This window comes from Corapipo altera, unplaced genomic scaffold (genome assembly GCF_003945725.1).
Source record: "Corapipo altera isolate COAL_440 unplaced genomic scaffold, ASM394572v1 96, whole genome shotgun sequence".
Lineage (NCBI taxonomy): Eukaryota > Metazoa > Chordata > Aves > Passeriformes > Pipridae > Corapipo > Corapipo altera.
The window spans coordinates 865,701-871,821 of NW_020884962.1; the positions used below are offsets into that span (position 1 = coordinate 865,701).

The window sequence follows — 6,121 nt, forward strand, 5'->3', positions numbered from 1 at the left end:
GCACGGGCGGCCGCAGGAAGCTCCTCCCACCGCCTCCTCCGCCCCGCCAGCCAATCGGAGACCGCTGTCACTATGATTGGCAGCTGATCGACCAATGGAGAGGCCGCTCCGCGCGGGGGGGGCGGGCTGTTCGCTGCCCTCCGGGAGCGCTGGGCCCGGCGCGGTCTCAGGGCCGCCGGTTCGAGTCCCGGGTCCGCGGGTTCGAGTCCCGGCTCCGCCGTGAGAGGAGGACCCCGCGACCCCCGCGACCCCCGCGACCCCCGCGTGGGTTCATGTGTGAATATCTATCATAAATCATATCCATGGGTCTTCCCGCACCCCTGGATAGCGCCCAGGTATCCACCAAAGCAGCTCTATGGCTCCCCGTCCCCAGCTGGAGGGGACCCGTTAAAGTCACAGGCAAAACACACTCGAGTTGGGGAAATCGGTTTAATTTGTTGCCGATCGAACCAGAGCAGGATAATGAGGAATTAAATCAAATGTTAAAAGCAGCTTCTTCACACCCCTCCCTTGTTCCTGGGCTTAACTTCACTCCCAAACTCTCTCCTTCCTTTCCCCCGGTGGCACAGGGGGATGGGGAATGGGGGCTGTGGTCAGTTCATCACGTTGTCTTTGCTGCCTTTTACATCCCTCCAGGGCTGGCGATGCCAGGGACAGTCGGTGCCCATCCCACCTGCCGTGTCCTTTTCCCCGTGTCTTCCTTGTGGGATAAACGGGATCCTCTCCTGTGTTTATCCCCTTGTTCTGTCTGGTTGCATCTCCCTGTGGGCACTGGAGGAGTTGAAGGGGTTTGAAGCCCGTGCAAGAGGTCCAGGGTGATAAATGGGAAGGGACTTCAGTGCCCACCACGGTGCCAGGACCCACATCCCAGTGCTGGGACCCACATCCCGGTGCAGGGACCCACATCCCAGTGCCAGGACCCACATCCCAGTGCCGGGATCCACATCCCAGTGCCGGGACCCACATCCCGGTGGGATCCGTGAGCATTCCAGCTGAGCTCGGGGTCACCCGAGCTGTGACAGCCCTGTCCTGCCAGGAACACCCCGCTCCCCCTCCCGGGGGGCTCCGCGGGTGCTGGTGGGTGCCCCTGGTCCAGGCAGGGTGCCGGTATTCCCAAGGGGTTGCCATGGATATGGATCTCCCTGGCGACGGGATGCGTTTCCCACTAGATGTCGCTTCCGCCCGTGCCCGGAGCGGCCCCGAGGGTTGGGGTACCCGAGTTTGGGGGGTCCCGCATCCCCCCGCCCTCCCCAGGCACCCCTGGGGCACCCCGGGCAGTGCAGCCCCCGGTGTGCCCCCCACGCTGAGCAGCCCCTCCATCAACGGGGGCTGTGATACCAAAAATCCCCCCCAGATCCCCCAAAGGGACCCGATCCCTCATCTCCAGCCAGGTCAGGCTCCAGGGAAGCAGCTTCCAGGGAAGAAGCTGCTCCATCACCTTTGCCGTCCCCATGTCCTGCCCCCCCCACCCCGACCCCCTGGGACCCCCAGACTCCCCCAGTCCTCACCCTGGGGAACACTTGGGGCTGCCCGGGGCGGTCCCTCGGCTCCTCTGGAACGAATCCAGAGCCCCAGGAGACCCCCAGAGCCCCCACAGCGCCGGCTTTCAGCCCCGCCGAGGCACAAAAAAAAAGGAGGGAAAGGTGGAAGATGGATGCTCGGAGCACACCCCCCCCGGCCCGGCCGCCCTCCCCCCGCACACAAAAGCCCCTTTGAGGGCTGATTTTACACCGCTCCTGCCGGGGATGCCCGAATTTGCATCAGCAAAGGGAGCGGGGGCCGCGGGACGCTGGAAAAGTCGGGAATTAACGGGTTTCCAACTCCCGAGCCCGGTCGGGGGGTACCAGGCCCAGCACCCCGTGTACACCGGGTGTGTGGGGGAACTTTTAATCCCGAGGGCTGAAATTTGGCGCCCACCGAGCCGGGACCGACCCCCGGGCAACCCCGACAGCTCCCGCAGCCAGGGGACAGCAAAGCCACGGCGACACTCAGGGGACTTCCCGCCCCTGGGCGAGGCCGGGGGCAGCTGGCACCCCTCTCCGTGCCCGTTTATCCACCCCCCCCCCCCCCCCCCAAAAATAAAAAAGTTTCCCATTGCGCACAAAGGCGGCGCGGGGCATTGTCCGGGCTCTGCATCGCATTACCCGGCGCTCCCGGAGAAATCACTTGTATTTCACGCTCCATTGAGCAGCTGCCTGTATATATTTTCTGTGTTGCACTTTTAGCATGACAAAAGGAGAGGGCCTGTGAACTCCTTGCTCTTCAGACCTCTCCGACACGTCCCCCCCGAGCGGAGCCCCCCTCGGTTAGCATAACAAACTGCCACGCTCCCTCCAACGTGCTCCGGGGCTCCCTCCCGGCCCCTTTTTTCTTTTTTTTTTTTTTTTTTTTTTTTTTTTTCCCCCCCTTGCTAATTTAATGTATAGCTCAATATTTGGGCGTCTGGGTCGCCGGCGGCGGCGGGCGAGCGCGTGCTGGGCGATTGGGAGCCCGGGGGTTTCCAGGATGTCCTTCCCGTGGATCCGTGGAGGAGCTGTCCCGGCTCCACGACACGCCCCACGCGGGGTTTTAAGCGGTCCCTGGTGGGATCTCAGAGCCCTCCCTGGGGAGGGGACAGAGCCAGACTCAGCTCCGGGCTCTGGTGTCACCATCAGAGTCACCAAACCCTGCGGTGGACCCTGGGCACTGTCCCCGTCTGCTGCTGGAGCTGCAGGTCTCCAGCTCCTGCTTTTGCCTTGAAATCTGAGTTAAAGGCAGGAAAACAGGAGCTGTGGGGCTGGAGTGAGCCTCGGGACCAGCAGCACCACCTGGGTTGAACTGGTTGAACTGGGAGCTGGTGGTGCTGAGGGGGGGTTTGTCCCTCAAAGTGGGGTCACAGCCCGTCCCCAGGATGGAAATGAGCAGGAGGGAGCAAGGGTGAGGTGACACACGTGCCCACAGTGCCCCAGCCCGAAGCTGGGCTGCTCCTGCCTCCCCCCAGCCCAAAAGAGACAGGGCATTGTCCCCTCTGGGGCTGGGACACCCTCGGGACACCCCTCAGCTCCCACCGTGGGGAAGGAGAGGGTTGGGAGGGGAAAGCTCAACCCATGGGGAAGGAAACACACCCTGGACACGGAGGCTCGCAGGGATTTGGGGGTCCTGCAAGAAAAAGGGGCAAAATTCTGCTCAGACACCAGGCTGGGACAGGACTGGGGGCTTTCAACACCTTTAATGCACTGGAATTTTTCCCCTTTCCCTCGCTGACTGCAGATCATCCTCCTGGTGCCTTGGGCTGGGTGGCAGCGGCTCCGTGTCCTTCCAGCTTCCTGGAATGTCACCTGGCTGTCCCCTCTGGCACTGAGGGGTGAGGGGACCCCGGGTGGGACCCTTTGGGCACACCTGGGGTGGTTTATTTGGGAAGGGAGGGGACAAGCCCTTACCCTGGGCACGGGATGAGCATCCCACAGATCCTGTCCACATTCCAGAGCCAACCTGGGCTTTTCTCCGGCCTTCCTCGGTCACCTGGACCCCACAGCATCCACTCCTGTCACCTGCTGATGGGAGAAACTGGTGTGAGCCCAGTGCCAGCCAGGGCCAAGCCCCCATGGCACAGATGAGAGGTGGCTGTGCCACCCCCATCCCAATTCCCTTCCCAAATCCCTCCCTCCATCCCAGTCCCGCTGTGCACTTGGGGCCATTTCTATTGGGGTCTGGCTCCAGCTTCCTTTGGGTGGGGACAGGCAGGAATTTGGGGTCAGTGGGTATTTAAGTGCCTGGAGGCACCTTGGGGCACCTTGAGAGGGGGCAGGTGGCAGCAGGAGCAGGAAAATCCACATCACTGGAGATGGCAGGAGAGTGGGGTCACGGAATCCTGGAATGATTTGGGTTGGAAGAAACCTTAAAGCCCATCCAGTCCCAGCCCCTGCCACGGGCAGGGACACCTCCCACTATCCCAGGTTGCACCCCCCCCCTCCCAATTCCAGTCTCCTGTGTTATCCCTATGGCTGCATCCCCCCCCCCCTCCCTGCTCCCAGCTTTTCCCTCTGCCCTTCCTGAGCCCAAATTCCCTCATTAACTGGCTCCTTGGGGCATTCCTTGTGTCCCCCCTCTGCCTGTCCAGGCTCTGGTATTGCTTTATGGGGTCCCACATTCCATAAATCCCCCAAAAGTGACTCTCCCTGTTGGCTCCCCCGGCACTGATTCCCTTTGAGGGATCTCCCCCTTTGGGGTTTGGATCTGTGTGGGGTGGGGGGTCAGTGCAGAAACCCTGATCCCTTCCAAGCACAGGGATTTCCCCAGGGATGCCCAGGAATGCCCAGGAACACCCTGCACCCCAACCAGGATGCCCACACGGGATGGGGAAGGTGTGTTTGCACGTGCTGCTGCTCCAGTGGGAATATTGCTTTTGGAAAAGCTTCTCCCTGATTCTCTTACCCTTTGGATTTTGCCAGAGCCCCCCTGGGCTCCTCCTCCAGGATGCTGAAAATGGGGGGGTCCTACCAGAGGGGTCCCCTGCAAGACCAACCCCCCTCAAACCCAGCTTTTCCCACTGCAATTCCATACCAGACCCCCTTCCTGGATTTCCCACTGACAATCCCACACCTGTGCCCCATCCCGAAGGAGCCTTGTCCAGGTGCCCTGGATCCCCATTTCCAGGGGTCTGTCCAGGCTTTCCAGGATTTTGGGGTTGGCTGTGGTGCTCTCTCCACCTCCAGGCAGCCAAAGCATCTCCACCTGCCCCTTCCCAGCAGTGCAGTGAGGAATGGGAATCATCCAGTGTAGTGGGAATGGGAAGAACCAGATCTGTTTAACCTGGGAAGAGCTGGATCTATTTAAGGGTGAATTTAAGTGACAAACTGAGGTGTTTGGGGCAGGAAAACCAGGATTTCTCACGACTGGAACACTCAGCTGATTTTTCCCTAAGGAGCTGAGCGAGGCCTGTGGATTCTGGAGCAAACCCAAACCCCTTGGGATGTTCCCCCCAGCATTTTCTGGGACACAGTGAGAGCCACCAGCACCTTCTCCCTGCTCCAACATGGGACCAAGGCACCTCCCAGGGAGCCCTGGGGTGATCTGGGGGTTCAAACCCGGGTTTGGGGCACAACCCAGAAGTGCCTGAGGGAGGAACAACCCCTGGGAGATGGGGCTGTAATGGGGGATTGGGGTGCCCAGGGGGGTCTGCACTCCCTCCTCCCCCCCCCCAGCCCTGCCCTTGCCAGCCTTGGAACAGCTTGAGCATCCAGGAGGGAATTCATTTAAATAAATTTCCATAGGGATTAATCTCCCTCCTCCCAGCAGCGTGAGAGGAGAGCTGAGCCTGTTTCGGGGGACAAGGAGGATGGGGGGGCACCTTCCTCCCCCCACAGCCCTTCATCCCTCCTTTTCCAGCTTTTTGGGAAGGTTTGGAGCCCCTCCTCACCCTCACACCGGGCAGGGGGATCACAAACCCTCCACAGTTCCCAAACTTCCCAAGAGGGGTCACAGTGACCCCAGAGTCGGCCCTGGGTGACCCCAAACACCTCCAAGGAGGGAGATTTGGGGCTGTTCAAGCTGCTGCAAAGAGGATTTTCCGTGCAGGATGTGTCCACCCCACCAGGAGCCTCGTCCTGGACGTGCCCCCTGTGCTGGGTTTTCCCTGTGGATTCCTGACCTGGCTCCTTCTGCACTGAAAATCTGCCAAATTTCCCTTTCCAGCACCCCCTGGATGGAAAAGGAGGAATGCTGAGGGTCTGAGGGGCTGCTCCATCCACATGGATCAGTTCTGGCACAGGAGAGAGGAGGGGCAGGGCCGTGCCACCATCCTCTCTCCCCCAAACAGGAATACCAAGGGCTGGGAAAAACCCTCTTGGAGCAGCCACACAATCCCAATACTTGGAAATCCCAGGAGACGATTAACTCCAGGAGGTTTTCCAGCTTTTCCAGCCCTCCCCAGCACCCATGGAGCAGGAGGCATCCTTCCAGCAAAGGAAAAATTACAATCCCACCCCCTGTTAAACGAGCACAGGAGCATTTCCATGACTGATGCAGGTTTTCTCCCCTCTCCTCTGCCCGGGATTTGGGATTCAAAGCGTGGGCAGGAATTCAAATAAATCGGGATGAGTGAACGCTTGGAAACAAGCAGAGCAACAGCTATTTTTGGCTG

General features: G+C 60.5%; 1 long non-coding RNA gene across 1 annotated transcript; it reads right to left on the bottom strand.

The window, feature by feature from the left end:
• Positions 1 to 3,192: 3,192 nt before the first annotated feature.
• Positions 3,193 to 3,878, bottom strand: LOC113957127. The gene is made up of 2 exons (XR_003531076.1): positions 3,420 to 3,878; positions 3,193 to 3,336 (listed from the first exon to the last, which is right to left on the bottom strand). It is a non-coding gene; the product is annotated as an uncharacterized LOC113957127 (long non-coding RNA).
• Between the last annotated feature and the right edge of the window lie 2,243 nt (positions 3,879 to 6,121).